This window comes from Equus asinus, chromosome 5 (genome assembly GCF_041296235.1).
Source record: "Equus asinus isolate D_3611 breed Donkey chromosome 5, EquAss-T2T_v2, whole genome shotgun sequence".
Classification (NCBI taxonomy): Eukaryota; Metazoa; Chordata; class Mammalia; order Perissodactyla; family Equidae; genus Equus; species Equus asinus.
The window spans coordinates 28,397,202-28,422,596 of NC_091794.1; the positions used below are offsets into that span (position 1 = coordinate 28,397,202).

Genomic DNA, 25,395 nt, shown 5'->3' on the forward strand with positions numbered 1-25,395 from the left:
GCAGACCTAACAGCCCCAGGATGTCTTCTCTCCTCAAGATCTCCTTCCTCTGCCCTGGGGCTCAGGCAGGAAGATCTGGAAGGTTCAAACGTGAACTGAGGATCTCTGCTGCCTGCAGTACCTTCTCCCACCTTCTCTAGCAAGGGTGTGATTGACTTCAGTCATGCTGAGACCTGCAGGACCCTGAGGAATACTACCGATTCTCCAACCTGGTCAGAAAAGGCTGTTTTAATGATTTTGTGCCCCTAATGCTTTCAAAAATGAATTTGAGGTCTCACAAGAAAAGATACCTTTCAAATAGGCTGGAGGGATGAAAAGAGAAAATTAAGACAGGAAAAGAGCAACCAAGTAAACTAAATAGGTGATAGTATTTTTACAGCTTTATTGAGATATACTTGACATATTGTATAAGTTTAAGGTGTACAGCGTGATGATTTGATATGCTTATCTATTGCAAAATGATTACCATAGTGTTCACCAACACCTCCATCACATCACATAATTGCCATCTCTTTTTTGTGGTGAGAACATTTAAGATCTACTCTGTTAGCAACTTGCAAGTATCTAATACAGTCTTATTAACTATAGTCCCCATGCTGTTCATTAGGCCTCCAGAACTTATTCATCTTCTAACTGGAAGTTTGTACCCTTTGACCAACATCTGCCCATTTCCCCCACCCTCAGCCTCCAATAACCCCTCTCTACTCTGTTTTTATGAGTTCAACTTTTTTAGATTCCAGCCATAAGGGAAATCATGTAGTACTTGTCTTTCTCTGTCTTATTTCACTTAGCATAATGCCCTCAAGTTCCATCCATATTGTTGCAAGTGGTGGAATTTCCTTCTTTCTCACAACTGAATATTATTCCCTTTTATATATACACGTATATCACATCTTCTTTATCCATTCATCCATTGATGGACACTTACGTTGTTTCCATATCTTGGCTATAGTGAATAATGCTTCAATGAACATTGGAGTACAGATGTCTCTTCAACATCCTGTTTTCATTTCCTTTGGATAAATACCCAGTAGTGGGATAGCTTGATCATACAATATTTCTGTTTTTAATTTTTTGAGGAACCTCCATACTGTTTTCCAGAGTGGCTGCACCAATTTACATTTCTACCAACAGCGTACAAGGGTTCCCTTTACTCTTCATCCTTGCCAACACTTGTTTTGTCTTGTGGGGTTTTTTTGCTGAGGAAGATACACCCTGAGCTAACATGTGTTGCCAATCTTCCTCTATTTTGTATGTGGGTTGCCACCACAGCATGGCTGCCAATGAGTGGTGTAGGTCTGCACCTGGGAACTGAACCTGGGCTGCCAAAGTGGAGCATGCTGAATTTAACCACTAGGCCATGGCGCCAGCCCCTATGTCTTGTATTTTTTATAATAGCCATTCTGACTGGTGTGAGGTGATATCTCATTGTGGTTTTGATTTGTATTTCCCTGATGATTAATGATGTCAAGCACATTTTCATGCATCTCTTGGCCATGTCTTCTTTGGAAAAATTTCTATTTAGTTCCTCTGCCCTTTTTTAATTGGATTGTTTGTTCTTTCACTATTAAGTTGTGTGAGTTTTTTAAAATACATTTTGGATATTAACCCTTTATCAGATATATGATTTGCAAATATTTTCTGCCATTCCATAGGTTGCCTTTCCATTTTGGAGCTTGTTTCCTTTGCTGTGCAGAAGCTTTTTAGGTTGATGTCATCCCATTCATTAATTTTTGCTTTTGGTGTCATATCCAAAAAGTCATTGCCAAGACCAATGTCAAGGAGCTTTTTGCCATCTTTTCTTCTAGGAGTTTTAAGGTTTCAGTTCTTATGTTTAAGTCTTTAATCCACTTTGAGTTAATTTTTGTGAGTGGTGTAAGATAGGGATCCTATTTCATTCTTCTGCACGTGGTTATCCACTTTTCCCAACACCATTTATTGAAGGGACTATCCTTTCCCCATTGAGTACTTGGTTCCCTTGTCAAATATTAGTTGACCGTATATGTAAGAGTTTATTTCTGGGTTTTCCATTCTGTCCCATTGGTCTTTGTGTCTATTTTTATGCCAATACCATACTGTTCTGATTCCTATAGCTCTGTAGTATAGTGTGAAATCAGGGAGCATTACGCTTCCAGCTTTGCCCTTTCTCAGAATTACTTTGGCTTTTCAGGGTCTTTTGTGGTTCCATAAAAATTTTAGGATTGTTTTTTCTATTTCTGTGAAAAATGCCCTTGGAATTTTGATAGGTATGGCATTGAATCTATAGATGGCTTTGGGTAGCGTGGACATTTTAGCAATATTAATTCTTCTGATCCATGAACATGAGATATCTTTCCATTTGTTCATGTCTTCAGTTTCTTTCATCAAAGTCTTCTAGTTTTCAGTATATGGATCTTTCACCCACTTAGTTGAATTTATTCCCAAGTATTTTATTGTTTTTGTTGCTATTGTGAATCTCTATTTACTTTTCAAATGTTTCTTTGTTATGTTTAGAAATGCAACCAATTTCTGTATGTTGATTTTGTATCCTGAAACTTTACTGAGTTCCTTGATTAGTTCTAACAGTTTTTTGGTGGAGTCTTCAGGTTTTTTTATACATAAGATCATGTCATCTGCAAATAAAGACAATTTTAGCTCTTCTTTCTGATTTGGATGCCTTTTATAAGTATTAGTATTAAAATAGATTGTATGGTTTGGTTCTAAGCTTCTTGGCAGCCAGGATAAAAAGTGAAACATGAGTCTTCATATAAAACATGCCAACATATTTTCTTAGGAGAGGCAGCACTTTTGCTGGCACTAAATTCTAAAATTATTTTTCACCTAGTGTTTACCTAAGAAAAATATGGGCATATAATAGACTAATTCTCCAATAAAAATTCCATAGTAAATGCAGAAGATTAATTCTGGCTGTTTCTTACAGTGGCTGCCAAGAAAATCCCAGAGCAAAACATTGAAACACAGCCCAGTGAAGGGGATTCTGCAGGAGGCTGAGTTCCTGTGATCCAAGTAGGAAAAGCAAAGACTGTAAGGTTTCCTCGTTAGTCATCAGGAGAGTGAGAAGAATTTCTGTAGTATGTGGGGCAGAAGCCATTTTCAGGGGTTAAGACACAACTCGGAAGCAAGGAAGTGGAGACAGCAGACATTGAATCTGTGTTTAAGAAAGTTGGTCAAGATGTGGTAAAACCTTCTAGTGAATGCCTATTTCCAGTTCTTTTCCCCTTTCTGGCACACAGGAGGGATATTTCTTAACCTCCTTGGAGTTGGGAGGGATTGCCACTTCTCCTGCTGCAGCAAGTGGGTGAGGCCTTGAGTTGAGAAGGGGGAGGCACAAGATTAAAGCAGGCTGCTTACCTGGTCCCTGCGTGGAAGACAGTTGCTCTGGAAAGTCACTTTGACCTGTAGTGGACCTTGCCTGAGTGAGGAAAGATAAACCAAACCTTTGTTGTGTTAGATTTGGGGCTGTCTTTTCTAGCAGCATGACCTGTCCTATCCTAACTAATACAAGCAGGATGAGGCAAGAGGGATGAGAGGGTGAAGAGAGGTTATTTTTAAGTATAGGAAAGGCCTGAACATATCTATAATCTGAGGAGAGTGAGCCAGAAGAGGTGGAGAGTTCAGAGCTATAGGAAAGAGAGGACCTGCCTGGTCATTCAGATTTAACACATGACAGCAGGTTTGTGATTTCCAGCAAGAGAAAAAGGTTTATGGGTTGCTGTCCAAGATGGCGGCATAGAGGCTCCAGAACTCACCTCCTCCTGTGGACACACAGCTATACATGGAACAATTCCTTCGGAAAGAAATCTAGAAACAAACTGAGCAATTCCTACACATTGGGTGAATGAGAAAATACTCACGTCAAAAGGGGTAGGAAAGGCTGAGACACACTCTTACCATAAACCCCACCTCCACACAGCGAGAGGAAGGTTTCCTTTGGGACAAGAAGAGAGCTACTTCTTCCTTGAGCATTGGGGGAAGGAAAAGATGAGCAATGAGAGAGAGCTGGAAGGGAGGGGGCTGATGGTTTTTGTCTGGTGGTCTTGATTTCCTCCGTAAATGTAGAGATGAGGATGCCTGGTGAGAGGTGGGAAGAAGTGGTGGGACAGGATTTGAGACAAAGGAGAAAGGTTTGGGGAACTCCCAAGAGGTGAAGCGTAGGGTGGTGAGGAAGTGGAGCAGCCTGCTACAATGGGCCAGCGTGAATTTGTAGAAAACCTGGTTTTTGAAAAGCTGTGAGCTTCCCTGGGAAATCTCTGCCTCCTCATGGTGGGGAAAGGATAGTCCCATTAGCCTTCCTGAAAAGAAGGCAAGCTCCCCATCACTGAAGCTGCTGAAGCAGAGCTTACATAACCAGCTGGGGGGGATATTGTGAAGGAGATCCCTGAATTGGATGGGCTAAGTAACCTTTAAGTTCTCTTCCAACCTTGAGATTTTATGATTCTATAATTCTATGCATTGTAAGAAACTTAACAAAATCAAATTACTTCCAGCCTACACAAATTATAGTGACCTGCCTTTCAGCTTCCCCAAGGGAACGGACTTAAAAATGCTGTGCACTCGGAATAGATTATGTGATTCTTGTGCTCTCATTCCAGGTCAGTTCTCCTCAGTGTCACATAATTATGATGGAGCGGATGTACCATCGTGCTGACTGATAAGTTAGCACAGTATTCATCTCTCTTGAGCAGGCATGATGGAATGGCTGGAAACGGAGTATCATTTGATACATATTTTTGTTTGCTGGTGCCTTTTGGAATTTTCTGTTCCTAAACTCAGCATTTCCTCTGCTGACTCTGGGTTATCAAAGTTTTGTTCTCTTTAGAGAATTTTATTTAGTTCTTATATCTTGGAAGCAGCTTTGTAAAGGAGGCAACAGGTGAGAGGGGAGATGTCCTGAATGGTTCTAGCTGCAAAGGTACATCAAATCTCGAACTGATGACAGGAGCCCCATCTGAGTACTGGTTACCTGATGTGTCCTGGAATAATACAGACAAAACAAAGACTGTTTCAACATCATCATACTTGCTTCATACTGGGACGGAACTATTATTTCCAGCCTAGATCAAAGGGTAATGTTTAGAACGTGGCTCATTATATAAGTCACAAAACCATTGAACATTTTGCAATTCTATTCTAGTTTTATTGTCTCCCCCCAACCACTCCCATCACCGTAACAATCCATTCCACGACCAGCAGCAGATGTAGTTTCAGGAGAAATGGGAGGCATTGGCTTGTCAACGTGACCTCCAGCCCCAGTCTGGAGATGTTTGTCCTCAGAGGTCTCTTTCTATCTTCTAGTCAGCTTGGAGCATCTTGTGACATAAACCATCTGCCCGGCGCACTGAAGTATTTCCATATGGAGTGGGGCTTTACAACACTCTTTGACATAAGAAATATTGCTCGAGTCCTCCTTCAAGTCCAGCATCAGCAGATTAGGGGAATATCAACGTTACATAAGCCCTACATGTCAGGGGAGAGGTCAGAGGAAAATATTCTAAGATCAAAGGGAGTGCAGATTATCACCCTGTTTATAGATAATAAACTGACGTTGATAAATAGCCTCGTAGTGCCCAACGATAAAGAACAAAAGGGCAGAAAAATTAATAAAAATCTCCAATCACTCACTGCTTTGTGGGGAGTCAGAAAGAGTTCTTCACTTCCGGTTGAAGCTACCCCACCCACAGAGCCTAAAGCATGTTGGTTAAACTCTCTCGACCTCATGTTTCATCTGAAAATATTGAGATTAAAATGAGAATCTATTTACTGACACCATACTTGGCTGTTTCCAAAATGGATATTAAATGGTTTTAATAAAAAAATCTATAATTTGTATGATTCTTTAAGCAGAATAAAAGGAGAACCATGTGGCAAAATGAAAAGAGAAAAAGATTGTACCAGAACCCTAGACTGAGTAAGGGTCCTGCAAACAGCAACTGCAGTTTAGCCCATGGAGTCTTAGACTATCTGGAAGATTCTGCACCAGCCCCAAATACCACGATTGTCATGAGGAATAGTTCCTTGCGTTTACCAAACAGGTCCTGTGGGAGGTGGATGGTAAAGAGTGTTGATGTGAATCGCTGTAAAGCCCAGGGAGAAAATGGACTGTAGGAAAATCTTGGAGAAACATAAATAATTCTGCCACAGTACCGGGATAAAATATAAGACAAATTATTGTAAATGAATAGCCATGTGTGCAAACAAGAAAGAAAAGTCACCAGGCACCAGAAACGAAGAGGGAACTAAAGGCTATGGCAGAAGGGGAACGAGCTGCTGCTGCTGACCCCCGGATTGCAGGTGGGCTGGCTGTGGGAGCGACCGATGAAGAGGTGAGTGTGGCGGTCATGGTGATGGCAGCGTCAGCAACCTGGGGCTTGGGCTCTCGTGCGCAGATGGGGGCAGGAAATGATTCCTTGGGCCACAGAAGGCAGGGAGTGGGAATGAGACCCCTGCTTAAAGCTGGCATTTTGGGAGGGCCACATCCTCAGGGGAAAAGTCTAGATTAGGAAAAAACCTGTTCTCTCACGGTCACAAGATCACAAGAAATCATGTCGGTCTCTGCTTGGGCTGACAGTGAGAAATTCTCCCCTGAGAAATCAGGGCTGTGCCTCACATAGATTTAAGCTTGAATTTATACTACCCAGAAGGCTGGGAAACTCCCAAGCCAAAAACCTTAATAAAAAATGAGTCTCAGGCTGCGGATACTTTTGATTTGCCTGGAGAAGGAAATATAGCAACACTCTGGAGGGACTATTTTGTAATCTAGGATGAAAGGGGTTTCATGGAACACACAAGCCACACCAAAGATGTGGAAAATATCCCTCACACACAAGAGTCTGAAGATGTAATGAACAGAAGGACTAGAGTTCCAGGAAATTGGGATAATAGACAGTCAGATAAAGAATGCAAGTTTGCCTAAAATTAATGAAGAACTTGCACATGTACAAAATGACGTATGGACAAGGTTATTTGTAGCAGTATTATCTGTAATACCAAAAAACTGGAAGGAATCCACATCCTTCTGTAGAGCATGGGTTAAATAAGCAGTGGTGCATCAACCCGATGGACTGAGTGCAGGTATAAAGAAAAATGGAGAAGCCCTCTATGCACTGGTGTGAAAACATATCCTGGATATATTGTTAACTGAATAAAGCCAGGAGAAGTCTATATAATTAGCTCCCTTATATCTAAGAAGGATGGTAATAATAAGACTTTATATGCTTATCTTTGTATGTTTGCATTGACATGAAAAGAATACGTGAAAAAATTAATTACTTTTGTTGACCATTGAGATTGGAGTCTGGATGGGTAGAGGGGGCATGCTATTTTGATTTTTAAACCATGAAAATGTATTAACAATTAAAATTGCTAGGAATAGAGAAGATTTGGATAATGCAATTAATAAGCTTGATCAAATGGAATATACGTGAACCATGCACCCAATATTTAGAGACTATATTTAAAATATACTCTTTTAAAATATATATAAAACATTTGCAAAAATTGAACTCTCTTTAGGTAATAAATAAATCTCCAGCATATCCTCTAAGGTTTAATATCTATAGTCCTCATTCTCTGACCATAATATAATAAAACTAAAAATTAATATATAATCAATACACCAATTTTATTTCGTTATTTAATAACTAACATAATCCATGGATCAAGAAAGAAATAATATTAAAATCACGATATTTACAATTGAATGATATCTAAAACTTTACATATTAAGTATCTAGGATACGCCTAAAGTGGTCCTCAGAGGAAAGTGGATAACCTTATATACATATATTTAAAAAGTAGCTTGCATGGATCAATGAAGTAGAATTGAGATTCCGGAACCAGATCTTCACATATACTGTCAGTTGGTTTTAACAAGGGTGCTAAGACAATTCAATGGAGAAAGAACAGTCCTTAACAAATGGTGCTGGAATAACTGGATATCCACGTGCAAAAGAATGAAGCTGTACCTCTCACCTCACAGCACATACAAAAATTAACTCAAATTGGATGAAAGCCCTAAATGCAAGAGCTAAAACTATTACTCTCTTAGAAGAAAACATCCGTGTAATTGTTCATGACCTTGGATTAGGCAGTGGTTTCTTAGATGTGAAACCAAAAGCACAAGTAACAAAAGAAAAACAGTGGACATCAACAAAATTAAATTGTGCTTCAAAAGGTGCCATTAAGAAAGTGAAAAGACAACCCACAGAATGGGAGAAAACTTTTGCAAATCATATATCTGATAAGGGACTTACACCTAGAACATATTTACAACTCGATAATGAAGAGACAACCCAATTTAAAAAATGGGCAAAGTAATTGTGTGGACATGTCTCCAAAGAAGATATACAAATAGCCTATAAGCACATGAAATGGTGCATGAGGATGGCTCAGCATCCTGGACCATCGGGGAAATAAAATCAACATCACAGTGAGGTACCACTTCACACCCACTGGATGCCTATAATCAAAGGCAGAGGGGCTGGCCCCATGGCTTAGTGGTTGGGTTTGGCCTGCTCTGCTTTGGCGGCCCAGGTTTGGCTCCCAGGTGTGGACCTACACCACTCGTTGGCAGCCATTCTATGGCAGCGACCCACATACAAAATAGAGATGGATTGGCACAGATGTTAGCTCAGGGAGAATCTTCCTCAGCAAAAAAAAAAGAAAGAAAAGATTATATCAATGTGAATGACAATGTGAAGAAATTGAAACCCTCATACACTGCTGGTGGGAAGGTAAAATTGTGCAGCCACTTTGGAAAACAGTGTGGCAGTTCCTCAAAACATTCAATATAAAGAGTTACCATATATGACCCAGCAATTTCTCCCCTAGGTATATACCCAAGAGCAATGAAAACATATGTCCACATAGAAACTTGTGCATGACCATTCATAGCAGCAGTATGTATAAGAGGCGAAAAGCAGAAACTGCCTAAATGTCCATGAACTGATGAATAGATAAACAAAGTGTGATATGTCTACACAACGGAATATTATTTGGCAAAGAAGAGAAATGAAGATACATGCCACAACATGGATAAACCTCAAAATCGTCATGCTAAAGGAAAGGAGCCAGTCATAAAAGGCCACATATTGTGTAATTCCATTTACATCAGATATACAGACTAGGTCTGTCCACAGAGACAGACAGCAGATTGGCGGTTGCCTAGGGCTGAGGGTGGAAAGGAGGAGGCATGTTGTGAGAATGGGTATAGGGTTTCTTTTTGGGGTGATAAAATGTTCCAGAACTGACTATGGTAATAGTTGCACAACTCTATGAATACACTAAAAACCATTAAATTATACACTTTAAATGGGTGAGTTAATATGGTATGTGAATTGTATCTCAATAAAGCTGTTACTTTAAAAAAAAACCTGGCCTGAAAATGAAGGAGCTAAGCCTACAACTCAAGAAATCAGAAAAAGTACAAAACGAAATTTGAAGGAAATGGAAGGAAGAAAATAATAAGAGCATAAATTAATGAAATAGGTATAATGATCTTGGCAAAAATTAATAAAACAGACAAACCTATAACAAGACTGCTAGAAAACACAGGAGAAAGCTCAAAGAACCCATTCAGGAATGAAAAAGGGGCCATCACCATCACTGTGAATGCTGCAGACATTGCAAAGATAAGAAGAGAGTTTTATGAACAAATTTAAGCCAGTAAATTCGACAATTTGAAGGAAACAGATAAATTCACCCCCAAATTGTGTGTTATTTGAAAGAGAACCGTCCTCTCAGGCTCTTTAGTGTGGATGGGTTTAACTTACAGAGAGGAGGATGCCGAAGGGACGGAAATGGAAGAAGAGGCAGGGAAGAGCAGTGGTCCATTGGGCAGGCCTGGGCAGAGCACCATGCAGGGAGGGAATGGGCTTTGCGGGGCACCAACAGGGCACTGGAGCCTGGGAGAGAGCTCCAAGAGGGACACTGCCAGTCTCCGGTGACCACTTTCCCAGGGTCTCAATGTTGCTTCATCCAGGCCTGGCCATCACTGGTTCAGTGAGGGCACCTCCTCCTTTCTGCCCTCGGTTGTCATCTGGATCTGCTACCGCTTGCTCTGCATCTCACGTGGGTTCCTTCTCCTATCGGGAATTTTAATTTCCTTCTCTTTCAAGTGAGAGAGTTTGTCCAGATGATGTCTATGGTTCTTTCCAACCTAGAGTTCTCTGAGTCTGAGTTGCCCTATCTTCCACTGGCTGCAATAGTTGTGAGAGAGGAATTGTTTGGTGATTTTGCAGATCCTCCATAAATTCAAGTTACAGAGGAAGAGCTGGGGTGGTGGTTCTCACACTGTGTTCTGTGGAACCCCAGGGTTCCAAGAAAGATTCTCAGTGGTCTTTGGGGGGTGAAGGGAAGCTCAGCTGTGCGGCTTAGGGCTCCTGCCAGAGTGTCATCCTATGAAGATTCGCTGTAGCTGTTTCATATTCTTGTGGAAGTTCATTTGCTAAAGAAGGCTCAACTCTAAGCGATTTTGAAAACACTTTACCATCTAGGCTGCAGTCAGAAAACAGGCCTCAGGTCATTGACTGTCGATGTCAGGAGCTGCCTGCTGAGGCTCAGGACCGAGAGGCCATCTGACATGGGCTGACATGAGGGTCTCCTTTATCCACCATGGACTGAGGAGCTCAGGACCTGTCTGTGTTGGATTTGTGTTTGCTGTGAGGCCTTCATAGCACTTGATGTATTCTCAAGACTTATTGATCTCCCCAACGTCACTCCAAGAGCCTCAGGAGAATGTGAGCCAGGTTCGGCCTGGCTTTCAGTGGAGGGTTCTGAGTTTGCTGGGCGTGTGCAGAGTGGGCGTCTACCATGTGCTCCGTCCTGTACAAGGTCTATGGCGAGAAAGATGCGGGAGCTGGAGGTGGGGCAGGGGAGGCTCTCGAACACAAAGGAAGAAAAGGCCAGCTCCTAAGGTCCCCTTGCTGAGAAAAAGTAGCTGAATAATTCCAGGAGAGTCAGTGGTATTTTGGGGTGAAAGTTATAGAAAGAAAAGGAAATGTTTAGATGGAACTCTGGAAAAGTCGTCAGATAGAAGAAGATTTAGAATTGTCGTGTGGCTGCCAGAGGTAGAACTGAGAGTCGTGAGTGGAAATGGTGGGGACATGTCTTGGCCTGACAATGTGAAGCTACTCCCAACAGTAAGACTTGCTTGAGGACTGACCGACTGCCCTCATGAGTCTGTGAGCGCCCCTCTGCGCTTGTGCAGAGACTGGACAATTCGTCTTGGGAATGTGGGGGAGAGAATGGGTGATGGAGGGGGGCGGTGGGCAGGGGAAATTGTAGAGCCCCATGGCCCCTTCTAGCTTCGGGCTAGGAGCTACATTTTTAGGTACAGATTCAGGTGCTTTAAAGGTTCGGAGAAAGAAGGCAGCAGGGTCTGGACTGGTCAAAGGGGGCTTCCTTAGGCCCTTGCAGTCAACTTTGAATACCAAGTGTGGCGGCTGTGCTCTGGGCAACCTCTCCTGGAGCACTGGGCAGCATGTTGGGGAAATTAGAGTACATAAAACTCCACTGTGATTGCAGGGACTCTGGGCATGAGATACCATCAGGAGACGAGGCTGGCCACTGAGGCCTGGTGTAACCAATAATTGGAGCCATCACACAGGCCTGTTAGCTTGGCTCTGTACCTTCCAAGGAGCGCTCGGAGTGAAAAGCACCTTTATGAAATGCCCCATTCATTTCCTGCCGGAGATCCTATCTTCAGCCTGGGTTCTCGCCTCCTGAAGAATTAGCTGTTTCTTACAAAGCGTCCCCTCCCAGTAACGATGCTGAGGGAACCGTGGAGGAGGAACAATTTCCATTTGGCAAAGCAAATTATGTATTCTCCATATATTTTCTTAAGTATACTTCTTTGCTTGTTGAAACATTTGGTATAAGATATTGGACCAATTTAACACTGCATCATTTCCTATCACGTATTATGGTTGATCTGAGAGAACACGCTTAAAAGCTGTGAAAATGATTTGAGTCACTGTAAATGCTGTAGCTCCAGGAGTAGAAAGCAGCTGGATTCCGATATTGCGGATGTAAAGCTGGCTGAGATGTTTTATCCTGCTACGGCCAAGAGCTCTGGCTGAGAAGATGGAGACAGGGTATTAAGTAATGTCCTGGTTTCTGTATGGCAGCCTTGCAGGTAACCATCCATGTTTACCAGCCCACAAAAGAGCTAATGGTATTTAGCGCTGCTTTCAACTATCTAGCCTATAAAGAGAGGGACATCAATAAAATCGAGTCATTAATATAGGGTCATAGGCGTTGTTCCTGGCCTGGACCTATAGAAATTCTTCACTGCGTGAATCTGGCTGAATTTCTGAGAAGAGAACCAAGGCTTAGAAGTAGGAGTTTTGATCCATAGTCCTACATGACCCCTGAGTTTTGGTGATATGGGTGGTGCTGGCGTGACCATGTGCTCCCTGGCCTTGGATTTCGTTGAGCCCCAGCTGGGGAGACAGATACAGCTCTGGCTCCTACTGCTCCTCTGAGGCTGTACAGGCTGCGGAGGGACCTAGATTGCAGAGCCAAGGCAACCACCCCCTGGGACTGCCTGGGATGCTGGGTATTGAAACGGCATGGGCGTGGGGGGAAGGGGAGCATCTTTGAAGCTACAACACAATTAATGGGAAGACAGAAATGAATTTATGCAGCCTTTCCCCAAAGCAGTCCCTCCGAGAGGCGTGAGGTCAGCTTTACTGCTCTGGCTGCCTGATTCAGCTCTGCTCTCCCTTCAGCCTGAGCTCTTCCTTTGCTCCCATCTCTCCCTGCTCAGAACCCCCTCGGACTCCTCTGCCCCTCATCTACCTCATGTTTAGGGGAGGCATCTGGATCTCCCCAGGCTGCAGGCTGCTCGAGGGCAGAGACTCCCCCGTGTTGCCCGTGGGGAGCACAGGGCCTGGGGGTGAGCAGTGAGCACCTGGGCTCAGGAGTGGGGCCTGTGTTGCCTCCATCCCTGGCACATGGCAGGGGCTCATAAATATTTGCTAAATAAAGGGCTGCAGTTGCAGAAGGCAAGAGCAGCCTGCTTCTTCTCCACCTCTCGATGCCATTGCAGGACCTGACCTGTAGTCAGTACTCAGTGTGCTGATTCTTTGCTGTCTTAGTTTCTCATCATCCTCCATTTCTGGGGGGCAGGCAGGCTCTGGAACCCTCTGGAATGGCCATGTGAGATTGCCACTAGGCTCCCTTGCATGTAGAGAGGAGGCTGTCTCACTGGGCCAGTGAAGTGGCTGCCTCACCTGCCTACAGCTGTAGCCAGTCTCTGCAGCCCCTGGAGGGCTCTCGGCGCGCCCTGCGCCAGTGCTCTGGCTTCTCTCCTGGGTTGACAGAGGGGAGGCTCGCAGCCCAGGGTCCAGATGGCTGGACCTCCATCAGCGGCCTGATGTTTCCCTCCTTCCACAGAACAGCCAGCCAGTGTCAGAGGGAGGAGAGCTGGGGCTGTGCTGTCAATAGGAAGTGCCAGGGAGGTGGGGACGGGAGGAGCTGCCCGGCTGTGCCAGAGGGACTGGTATTGGGAACTGGGGGGTTGGCAAAGGCAAGCTATAGGCAGCCCAGCCCTGACCTGGGAAGGAGAGGGGACAGGAGGGGAATCTGGGGAGGAAGAGTCTCAGATCCCCAGTGGCGCATCCTTGAGCCAAAGTCATCCATTGGAGCAGTCCCTTGTCAGGCAGGAAGAGGCCTGTGTTAGAACCTCTGCTGTGCTCGGTCTCTGGCTGGGGGCCATCCGCTTCCATCTGTCGCTGCATGTTTCCCAAGGGCCAAGGGCCTTGTCCTTCCCAGGTCAGACCTACATTGTGGTCTAAAGGGTGTCCGCCCCATCCCCGGCTCTCTCCCCTTTATCCTTCACAGGGCTTTTCCCAGTAAATCTCTTGTGCATCTCAACTCTGGTTGGTATCTACTTCTAACAGGACCTGAACTATCACACGTATGATATGTGTTCCCCTGTGCCTGGTTCCTTTCTGCATTGTCTGTAAGTGAGCCGCCGCTGTTGTGGAGCAGGAGGGCACTGCTTTGGATACAGGTGGTATCCTCTTGCACATGAAAAGAGACCTTGACAGCTGCCAGAAGCTTTGGGTGTCTTCCAGTGCCACATCTCAGCCAGGGCAGGAGCCCCTGACGGGTGTCATCTGGACTCTGATTGAACATCTGCAGGGAGAGGTCACCACCTCCTCTGAGTGCATTGGAGGGCAATGCAAATTGCTAGAAAGTTCTTCTCCGTGCAGGTGTGGCTTGGCAGAGGTGAACCCAGATTTGGGGGTGGTAGGAGGTAATGAGAGTGGAAGAAGGGTCCCTCCAATGAGGTTTCTGCAGCAGCAGGTTGAGCGCCCCAACTTTCTCCTTGGAAATAAGACATCCTCCTTTTGCTAAAGAGAGAAAACTATCTGTGGTCTCCTGCCACACAGTCTTAGGTTTAAGTCCTAGCTCTGACTCCTAGAAGTGTGATCTTGAGCCATCTCTCAAACTCTCTGGGTCTCAGTCTCCTCTTATTTAAAATAGGATCATAATACTTACCTCCCAGATCTCTTTGAGGATTAAATAATTTGATGTTTGTGAAATGTTCTTTGTGGAAAACAACAAAAACATGTTGCCTCCACAGAGCCCAGCTCACAGTTCTGAGGTGCTGGTCCTGGATGTGAGTTTGGGGGTGCCTGTGTGCAGTGGGTTGGATGGTGACCCCTAAAAAGATATGCCCATGTTCGAATCCCAGAACTGCGAATGTGACCTTATTTGGAAAAAGGGTCTTTACAGATGTAATACAAAGAAGAATCTTGAAATTAGCTCACCCGGGATTATCTGCGTGGACTGTAGATTAGTAACAAGTGTCCTTACAAAGGACAGAGGAAACCCCCACCCAGACCACAGCCAGGTGGCAGAAGAAGCTGCAGAAGGTTTTTGGGCTGCTTAAAGCACGGAGCCGCAGTGAAGATGAGCAATCTTAACAAAGCCATCCCTCCCGCCAGAGCAGATGGCACAAAAGGCTGCTTGCTTTTGATCCTCATGTCTTTGTAACCGGAAAAACCACATTTTAGAAGTAGAGTTGTACAGCAAATAAAACATTATGTAACATCTTGTATGTGTGAGGAAAAAAGAATAGCTACATGGATGTTGACAGAAGTCTGAGTGTGGGGAAGGATCCCATTCATGCCCCAAGGATCAAGAAAGCCGCCCGCCCGCCAGCCTCCCCTCTTCCTTTCGTCAAAACATATTTGTTAAGCTTCAAGTTTGTGCCAGGCATTGTACTGAGGGCTGGGGACAAGGCTGTGAACAAGAAAGATGGTCTTTCTCCTCCCTGGGCACACAGCCCAGGAGGGGAGACAAGTGGTTAACAAAAAGGTGGACCCATCTTTTTAAATGACGATAGTGACAAGTGTTGTGAATTGCTTTGGTGCCCTTGTCAAAATTCAACACCCATATACGCGTGGGTCTATTTCTGACTCTCGATTCCGCCCCGTTGATCTGAGTCTCTCCTTTATCAGTTCCACACCGTCCATCTGCCACAGGAGGTCTGAAGGCTGGGGGTGTACATACTCCAACTTTGCTCTTTTCCAAAATTCCTTTGGCTCTTCCGGTTCCTCTGCTTTCCTATCTAAATTTTAGAATCTGCTTTTTAGACTCAGCCGTATACGTCAAGTGTTATGAAGGCAAAGTCCACGGAGCTGAAGATTTTTCATAAACGAAGTTTTAGCAATCAGGCCCGAATGTTAGGCCATAGGCTAATGACAGATGAGGTAAGAGTTCGCTTCTTTCCTTTTTTAGGTGTTGATGACGGACTCGGAGACTCTATGATCCTTTCACAAACGGTTTGAGGTGGCTGATGGTTGGATGTGGGTCGGAACTATCCAGAGCTGCCCAAACCATCCTTCGTGTACTTTGCTTCTTTTACTCGTCTTTAAAAACAAAGGTGGAAGTGAACCCAAAACATGATACTGGCCTCTAAAACAGAATGGGGGGGAGAGTGGGGCAGAAAGAGGCCATTTCGGTGGCTGTACCTCAGACCAGACCACAGGATGTGAACCTGCAGGCTGACTGTCTGTGGGCCCCGAGCCCCTCCCACGTGGGCCGAGGGCCTGAGAGCAGGGCTGACACTCCATCCAGGGATTCAGGGAATGGCAGGCCGGTCACATCTGGCTGACTCAAACATGAGAGAAGGTGAAGTGGCCCCAAATCTAGCCAGGCAGGGAAGCTGCCTCTCCCCTGGCGAGCCCTGCTGGTCTTTGCTGTGCTTGGAGCAGGCAGAAACCTCCTCGCTCTGTGTTGTCATTTGCGGCCCTGCCGCTTTGGGTCTGCGCCGCTCTGTTCAGACAGTGCACGGTCCACTGCGAGTCCTTGGGTAGGTGGGCAGAGCCCGCAGGCTGCACCTCACCCTCCCCCGGGCCTCGGCCCTCACAAGACACGCAGCAAGAGGGAGGGAAGTGAGAGCCCAGGCTGTCTGGGGCCTCCCAGGGAGAGACAAATGAGAAAGCCAGGGCTAGCACGAAGACACCAAGCTGGCCAGCAGGCTGACCTGAGCAACCCAGTCCTCCATCCCTGGAGGGAGGCGGGGAGGGCCTGCGAACTGGGCGACAAGATTCCTGCCCCCTGGAAGCTCACCTTGCTGAGGGAAGGAGATGGGCCTTCCAGGCGAGGGGTCTAAGAATGCCCCCAAACACACACACAAGGTGGCAGCGAGGCACAAGGGCAAAGGCACTGGACTCGGCGTCAAGACCGGTCTCTGATCACTGCCTGGTTCTGTGATCTGAGGTGGTCACACAATTTCTCTAAGCCTATTTTCCTTTGCTGCAAAATGGGGTAGTCCTTCTGCCAGTCGAAAATCAAAATAAATAGCAGGCAGAGGAACGGGTAAATGGACAATCCTAATAGTCTGTGCCCATATGGTGTTCACTGTGTGCCAGGCGTTGGTCTCGGCCCCTTGTATACATGAAATCACTGAGGCCCTCTAACACCCCCATAATCAGGGTGCTGTTACTATGAGCCCAGGATACGGAGGGGGAACAGGGTCCAGAAAGGTAATGGAATTGGATGAAGTTTGAGTGGTGCGGCTAGGATTTAACCCGGGTCTATTCTGGAACCCTTGCTCTAAACCACAGCGTTCTCATGTCCCTGATGAAAATACTCTGGGAACTGCAAAGTGTTGTACAAATCTAAAAGTTAAGATACACAGTTAGTTTGTCCCCACTGTCCTCATCTGCCCTCATCTGGAAACGGAAGCCGTGTGGGTGAGGGCTGGCTTGGGTCAGCTGCTCCGCTCCTTGAAGAGCCAGCAGCAGGGGAAGCTGCAGAGGGGATGTCCCCGTCTGCATGCACGTGTCAGTGCACCCAGAGGGCGGGGCAAAGCCTCCTTAGGGGCAGAGAGAGAAGGTCTCAGATCGTGGACCTCAGGGAAGACAAGATCTGTCCTGAGTCCAGAATGGTTCTAGAACCAGCCTCCCAGAGGTCAGCAGCCTCGGTGTAGTCTCGAGGGCTAGATGTGGCTCCTTTGGTGGCCTGGGAAGTCAACGGACAGTGTGGAGCCTCACTCCACACAGGACCAGGGCTACCAGATAATAGCAGCTCGGAGGAGCCTGGATGCGGGACGGCACGGGCAGGGGAGCACAGGGGACTGGAAGAGGATGCTGCAGCAGAGTAACTGGGGACAAGATGCGCAGAGGCTTAGGGCCGGAATGGACCCTAGAGGCCTCTTAGTCTCACACTCCCACCTGAGCCTGAGCCTGGGGTGATTTGCCAGGGCCTGAAATGACCCATTGTCTTAAATTGTCTCCTTCAACGACCTATTCCACAGGCCTAAGAGGTCAAGCTCAGAGCTTTCTGCCTTTGAGATCAACATTGCCCTATGTAGCAACTTCTTTGAAAATGCAAGCTCACTGGGGCCACGGAGGCCCCCAGACCTTAGTGCGAGGGAGTTTGGACCCATTGAGGAGCAGGGAGAGGGCACCAGGCTGGGAGACAATGACGAGAGACAGGTTGTAGGTGGGCCATAAGGAAGAGGGGGTTTGGGAAGCTGCTGGTTTCACCTACAGCTGGACCTCAGAGAGGCGGCCTCCCTGGAGGCCTGAGCTCACCAGGGGCCTCAGAACTTTGCATTTATCAGTCAGGAGAGCCTTGCTGCCACAGCAAAGGACCCCAAAATTTCAGTGGCTTCAACACAAGAGAAATCTATTTCTTACTTATGGCACAGTCTAATGCAGGGTACCCTCGGCTCCGCACTGTCACTCAGGGTCCTAATGCCCTTCCTTCATGTGGCTCCCCTCCTCACTGCTCAGAGGCCTCTGTGTTAGCCAGTGGGAGGGGAACGAGAGTGAATACTGCACGTGGGACATTGGTATGCCCCGGGCTTGGAACTCACTGTTTCCACCCACATTCCTTCCATTGGTCAGCACTCCATCACTGGGCCACACCTGATGACAAGGGGAGGCCAGGAAAGGTGCTCCAGCTGAGTGCCCAGGAGGAAGAGGCAAACAGCGCTTTCTCCCACACTGGGATCCCTGTCCTTCCTTTGAAAATGGATCAGGGCACAGTTTGGGCCATCAGGAAGGCTCCTCGGAGGAGGCAGCATTGGCTCTGAGACTGGAAGGATGGTGGGCTTCTCCCTGAGATGGGGTGGGTGTTGTGTGCAGAGGTACAGAGAGCGTCCACACACACAGACTCTTCCCCGCCCCCACCGCCCCTCCCCAGGTGCAACCCCCAGGGCACGCGGGGACAGAGCTGATCTCTCAGCTGGCTCAGGATGGAGCAGTGCAAGTATGGAGGACCAAGAAGGGTAGTTTACCCCAAATATCTCAGGCTGCTTGACCTGTGCGAATGAGTACACATCTCATCTCTTCTCACAAGGACAAAAAGTGGTCATTTTGTGAGTCAGGAAGGTGCTTTTATAGCCAATAATTACATATTCATGGGAGAAATGTAATAAAAATCATTCCTCTCTTCATTTACTGAAATGCGATTTTTCTGTAGTCATTATGTAATTACTGGTATTTTCTGGTAACATTATTAAGAATAACTGGACCACCATTTCCCAATGTCTGGACACCTTCAAACATGAGAAGTGCCTCGTTCGACAGGGAGAATTGGGCAGAAGGGGCCATTTTCTTGGAGAAGACCCTGGCAATGCTCCAGGCACCTTTGTCAGGTTCTTGGGAAGGAATGGTTCCAAAACCGTCGCCTGGTGCTGACAGAATGGTTTGCAGCTGCCTTCAGTGCCCGGCACACTTCTCAGCACCCGCCCTCACAGCCCTGGACACAAAGTGTCTCAGGGAATGTGTCCCCTGTGCTGGGCTGATGGCAGACCCGCCTGCAATCTGAAGCCCAGGGGACAGGGACCCCCAAAAGGAACAAGCTGAGGGCCTATTCCAGAACTTCTCCTGCTGTCTCCTTTTCCTCAGCTCTTCCCTCTCCTAGATGGCTGGGGTGGAGATTGGTATTCTCTTTCCCAGAATATCATTTAAAATTGGCAGGAACTGTTTCAAAAGAGCAGATCTCTGACCACTTCGAATTGCCCGTGCGTTACACAGTTGTTCCTAAGGCTCTTAAATTATTCACAAGGAACATGACAGCAATTGCTGTGGGGCTCGGGGAGAGGAACACTGTGTACATCTGCTCAGGGTGTGCACTGCCCAATTCCAGGGGATGCCACTTATACAGATTACAGTGTGTACCAACAGCATGACTGTAGGTGGGTGGCCCTGCTACAGAATCCTGGACACAGCTAAAGGTGCAAGGAAGCAGCTAGACACCCCTGGCTGGTGCTGACAGGCTTTCTCTAGTCTCCTGATACAAACATGCACCATACTTCTTGTTAGTTACCAACATAAAGGCATTGTCATTCGGGTGGCAGGACCGGAAGCCATCGACTGGGCTTTATGGCCTGGGAAAGCCATGCCATGTACTGCTCCTCAGATAAGCGGCCCTACAATCAAAAGAAGTGAGCAGATGGTGTAGTCTTCTCCTCTGGGAAGTGAGGACTTCTGGAGACTAGAGGGCAAGCCCTCCTGAGAAAGACAAATCCGAGGGTCTCAGGGAGAGAAGAGTTCATGAGTGGGCCTGGAGGGCCCGTGGGAGGGAAAACTGCAGCCTTCAAGCAAGAGCCCAGGTTCAGAGCCTGCAGACGAGCTTGGCGCCCAACCCTCAGGTGGGACCGGCTCCAGCAAGCTGGTGACGAGAGTCTATTCCTTCACTTTCGATACTTTCATGTCCACGAGCCCTTTCCTCGCACCAGGCTCTGTGCCGGCTGGGCATTGTGTTATCTCATTCAGTCCTCATGGGGAACCTCAGAGGAAGGGACTTCCATGCTCCTCATTTCAGAGATGAGGAAACTGATGCATGGAGAGGTTCAGTGACTTGCCCAAGATCACACAGCACGTACGTGGTGGAACTGGGATTTGAACCCAGTCTCTGGCCCAGAGCCTCGTTTCTAACCATTGTGTTCATCTGTGTTCAGGGTTCACTGAGCAATAGGAAAGGAGGTTACAGGAGTGGATGGGAGATGCGTGGATGGATCGGTCCCAGACACCCTGATCTAGACGTCTTTCAATCCCGGACGTCCTTCCCTCCCTTTCTCTTTTCCTTCCTACCCTCCTCTCATGCTTTTTCCTGCTCTACCCCTCCCTTCCCACCAGGCTCGTCCTTAACCCCCTGCCTCTAGGCTGGAGGGGGCTATTTCCCAGATCCCCACTTTTTCTGTCCATCAACACCAGGTCTTCCCTTTCAGATTTGGTGCCAATTCACTGCCTTCAAGAAGCCTGCACAGGCTCCCTTCAGTCATTTATTTATTCAGCACCCACTGAACACCTATTTTGCATCAGGGACCATTCCAAGCCCTGGGATGCAAAAATGAATGATCCTTGGGCCCTACCCTTAAAGAGCTCACTGTCTAGTTGGGGAGACGGGCCAGTGAATATAATAGACATAGACTAGACCAGATGCCCCTACAACAGCAGCTCTCGGGCTTACTGTGCCGCTGAATCACCTGGGGCTCTGGTTAAGAGGTCTGGGTGGGGCCTGACATTCTGCCTTTCCAGCAAGCTCCCAGGTGATGCTGATGCTGCTGAGGACCACCCTTTGCATAACAAGACTCTCAAAGATTTCAGATGCTGTGATAGGAATGTATGCGTGCTGCTGGCGGAGGGGGCTCAACGAGAGAATAGGAGTCGGAGCCTGAGCCAAGTCCTGACCAGGCTCAATGAGAGAATAGGAGTCGGAGCCTGAGCCAAGTCCTGACCAGGCTCAATGAGAGAATAGGAGTCGGAGCCTGAGCCAAGTCCTGACCAGGCTCAATGAGAGAATAGGAGTCGGAGCCTGAGCCAAGTCCTGACCAGGCTCAACGAGAGAATAGGAGTCGGAGCCTGAGCCAAGTCCTGACCAGGCTCAACGAGAGAATAGGAGTCGGAGCCTGAGCCAAGTCCTGACCAGGCTCAATGAGAGAATAGGAGTCGGAGCCTGAGCCAAGTCCTGACCAGGCTCAACGAGAGAATAGGAGTCGGAGCCTGAGCCAAGTCCTGACCAGGCTCAATGAGAGAATAGGAGTCGGAGCCTGAGCCAAGTCCTGACCAGGCTCAACGAGAGAATAGGAGTCGGAGCCTGAGCCAAGTCCTGACCAGGCTCAACGAGAGAATAGGAGTCGGAGCCTGAGCCAAGTCCTGACCAGGCTCAATGAGAGAATAGGAGTCGGAGCCTGAGCCAAGTCCTGACCAGGCTCAACGAGAGAATAGGAGTCGGAGCCTGAGCCAAGTCCTGACCAGGCTCAATGAGAGAATAGGAGTCGGAGCCTGAGCCAAGTCCTGACCAGGCTCAACGAGAGAATAGGAGTCGGAGCCTGAGCCAAGTCCTGACCAGGCTCAACGAGAGAATAGGAGTCGGAGCCTGAGCCAAGTCCTGACCAGGCTCAATGAGAGAATAGGAGTCGGAGCCTGAGCCAAGTCCTGACCAGGCTCAACGAGAGAATAGGAGTCGGAGCCTGAGCCAAGTCCTGACCAGGCTCAACGAGAGAATAGGAGTCGGAGCCTGAGCCAAGTCCTGACCAAGGCTGAGGGGATGTGGGCTCTGTCACCTCTCGGAAATGAAATGCATTCAAGACAGCACCAAGGGGCCGGGACGGTTGTAATCTCTCCCAGAATAGATGTTCCGTCCATTCTGCCTTGACTTGCTCTGCACAAGTCACTGGCTTCTGGGAAGTGTGGGGGTCGGGCCAAGATCTCCAGCTCTGACATTTTTAGAAGTCTACGATTCCCACCCAAAACACAAAATGATTCCATTTTGTGGAACAGTGTTAGAGCTTGGTAGACAGAAATGGTTAGAAAAGACACAATTCAACCTCTTCGTTTTGCAAATGAGAAAACAGGTCCCAAGACAGGGGTAATTTTCCAAGATCACACTGTGGGTCAGGGCCCAGCCCCCAGCCCCCAGAGCACACAGCCACCAGGCCAAGGCTCCTTCCCTCAGGGACTCCGCCTCCTCACACAGTTCCAGGGGCTCCATTTCAAGCTGTTGCATAGAAAGCTGCCCCATGGAGTTGTCCTGCCTTCCATGGTCCTGAGCTGCCGTTCAGACTGAGACAAATAACTGAACAGCTCATCTGGGAGGAGTCAGTGAGCCCTTCCGTGAGATGCTGGCGACAAGCCAAGCATTCCCAGCCTAAGGATTGGGTTCTCGGGAAGGAAATTACAGAGTCCCAGTCCCGGTTATCACAAGGACTTCAGCGTAAAACCAAAGTCTTTCTCTCTCTCTTTTAATCTCAAGTGATCCATGTGAGCAGTACATCTTCCCTGGTACTGTAAGTACAGCAAAGAGCAGACGGAACCTGGTGTGCCCGCCAAGTGCATCCGCTGAGGGTGCGCCACGGGGGCTGGGACCTGTCAATGCACAGACGCAGACGTGCATGTGCACCTGCAAAAACAAGCCCAAGGGCTCATACAAGTTGTCACACACGTGTATGTCACTGGTACACAATCGCACAAACCTGCACACGTACCTCAGCGTTCAGGAACACTCAGGAACCTAGCAGAAGGCGCCGGGCACGATGGTGCCCCACAAATGCCCATTTGGAATGTTGAAAAGCAAACTAGTGTGCTCTGTACGCTGAAACCCTATCCCTTTGAAAAAGAAGCCCCACCTCTCCCCCAGAGGATTAACCCGCTCACCTCATCCGCTGTTTTAATTAGTACATGGCACAGCTGGCGGCGGATGGAAGGCTGACGCTTGAGTTGCATGGCTGCAGAATTTCAAACATGTCAACGAGCTTTGATGGCTGTTGTGATCAGAAGACTTTGGTTAAATAAACAGATGCAGCAAGCGCTTTGTGCCAATAAGCACAAAGCATGTCAGAGGCTCCTCTACTCCGGGAGGCAACCCTTTCCCACTCCTGCCTTTGGCCAGTATCCAGGCCAGCCTGGCTGTGACAAAGGGATTAGAAGTCCCTGCCCCTCCCCAGCTCATCCAGCTGGTAGGCCTGCCACCTGCTGGCTCTCTCCCCAGTGATCAGAGCAAGGTGCCCCCTGAGCATCCCCTCCCCGGATGCAGCCCCACTGCGCCCCTCTCTCCTGCAGGTGAATTCTGCAGATACTTGCTGAACTTCTACCGGGGAGGTGGGGGAAGGGCTGAGAGCCTGGAGGGCTGAGACTTGTCAGCTAAGTCCTTTGCCCTCAAGAAGCCCCCAGTGAAGCTGGGGAGACAGACCTAAACCTCAGAAACTCAAGTTCTTGTGGGCTGAAGGCTAGCAGGACTCAGTAGCAAGAGCTGTGTGAATGAACTTGGCCTTGACCAGGTGCTATGGGAGGGAGGGAGGTTATGTCTCCTGGAAAAGTAGTTGGGGTTTGGCTTTGGTGGTCTTTGAGCAAGTCTTGGAGGATGGGAGAAATGTCCAAAGAGAAACTTACGTGGGTGGGGAGAGAGGCAAAGGGAACACCCGCAGAGGTGGGTAAGTGTCTGCACAATCAAATCACTGCATTGACTGGAGTATAGGGGGCTTGCTTCAGGGATGGGTGGGAGGGAGAGCTTCCTCTGCTGAGGCCAGAGGAGAGGGTGGGGTGGATCACATAGAGCCTTGAAGGGCATATGGAGGAGTTTGAGCCTTACTCTGTGTGGTAAACGAAAGGCTGTTCATCCAGACCAATGCTGGCTAGTCTTGGGCCTACCATTGTCCCCGAGTAGATGGGACAGTGACAGCACCGAGGTACAGAGGGAGGAGGGGACAGGTGGAGCAGTAGCAGGCACAAGTAGCATTATGTTAATACTAGAGTGGCACTGCAGGTGATGACCTTTGGCCCAGGTGGCCCCTGGGGTGTAGGTGTCTCTTTTCCTTTGCCTAAAGAAATTTGCATGAAAATGATTGAGAAGTACTTCCTCAAATCAGTGTGGTCAAACTCAAGAACTTGTCTGGGAACCCTCAGGAGTCACTGGGCCCTCGGTTGAGAAGTACTGTTCTAGCTACTCTGCTATTGTCTTCTTGGCCTACAAAGGCCACCAGAGAACTTCAGATGTGGACTGCAGTTTTTTTATACTTTTTTTTTTCCATTTGATTTATTTACTTTTATTTTTAAAATTTATTTTATTGAGATCACATTAGTTTATAACATTGTGTAAATTTCAGGTGAACATTATTATATTTCAACTTCTGTACAGACTGTGTCGTGTTCACCACCAATAGTCTAGTTTTTTTTTTTTAAGATTTTATTTTTTTCCTTTTTTCTCCCCAAAGCCCCCCAGTACATAGTTGTATATTCTTCGTTGTGGGTCCTTCTAGTTGTGGCATGTGGGACGGCGCCTCAGCGTGGTTTGATGAGCAGTGCCATGTCTGCGCCCAGGATTCGAACCAACGAAACACTGGGCCGCCTGCAGCGGAGCACGCGAACTTAACCACTCGGCCACAGGGCCAGCCCCCCAATAGTCTAGTTTTTATCCATCACCATCCATATGTGCCCCTTTACCCCTTTCGCCTTTCCCCCACCCCTTCCCCTCTGGTAACCACCAATCTGTTCTCCTCATCTACGTATTTGTTTATCTTCCGGATGTGAGTGAAATCATACGATATTTGTCTTTCTCTGATTTATTTCACTTAGCATGATACCCTCAAGATCCACCCATGTTGTCGCAAATGGCACAATTTTGTCTTTTTTTATGGATGTGTAGTATTCCGTAATATATATATATACACCACCTCTTCCTTATCTACTCATTCCTTGATGGGCACTTGGGTTGCTTCCAAGTCTTGGCTATTGTGAGTAATGCTGCAGTGAACATAGAGGTGCATATAGCTTTTTGAATTAGTGTTTTCATGTTCTTTGGATACATACACAGAAGTGGGATAGCTGGATCATATGGCATTTCTCTTTTTAATTTTTTGAGAAATCTCCATACTGTTTTCCATAGTGGCTTCACCAGTTTACCTTCCTATCAGCAGTGTATGAGGGT

General features: G+C 47.3%; 1 long non-coding RNA gene across 1 annotated transcript; it reads right to left on the reverse strand.

Annotated features, from left to right (window-relative positions):
* Window positions 1-367: 367 nt before the first annotated feature.
* LOC139045403 (uncharacterized) lies at window positions 368-23,353 on the reverse strand. Its single transcript, XR_011503731.1, has 3 exons — window positions 23,127-23,353; window positions 3,352-4,973; window positions 368-2,612 (listed from the first exon to the last, which is right to left on the reverse strand). It is a non-coding gene; the product is annotated as an uncharacterized lncRNA (long non-coding RNA).
* Between the last annotated feature and the right edge of the window lie 2,042 nt (window positions 23,354-25,395).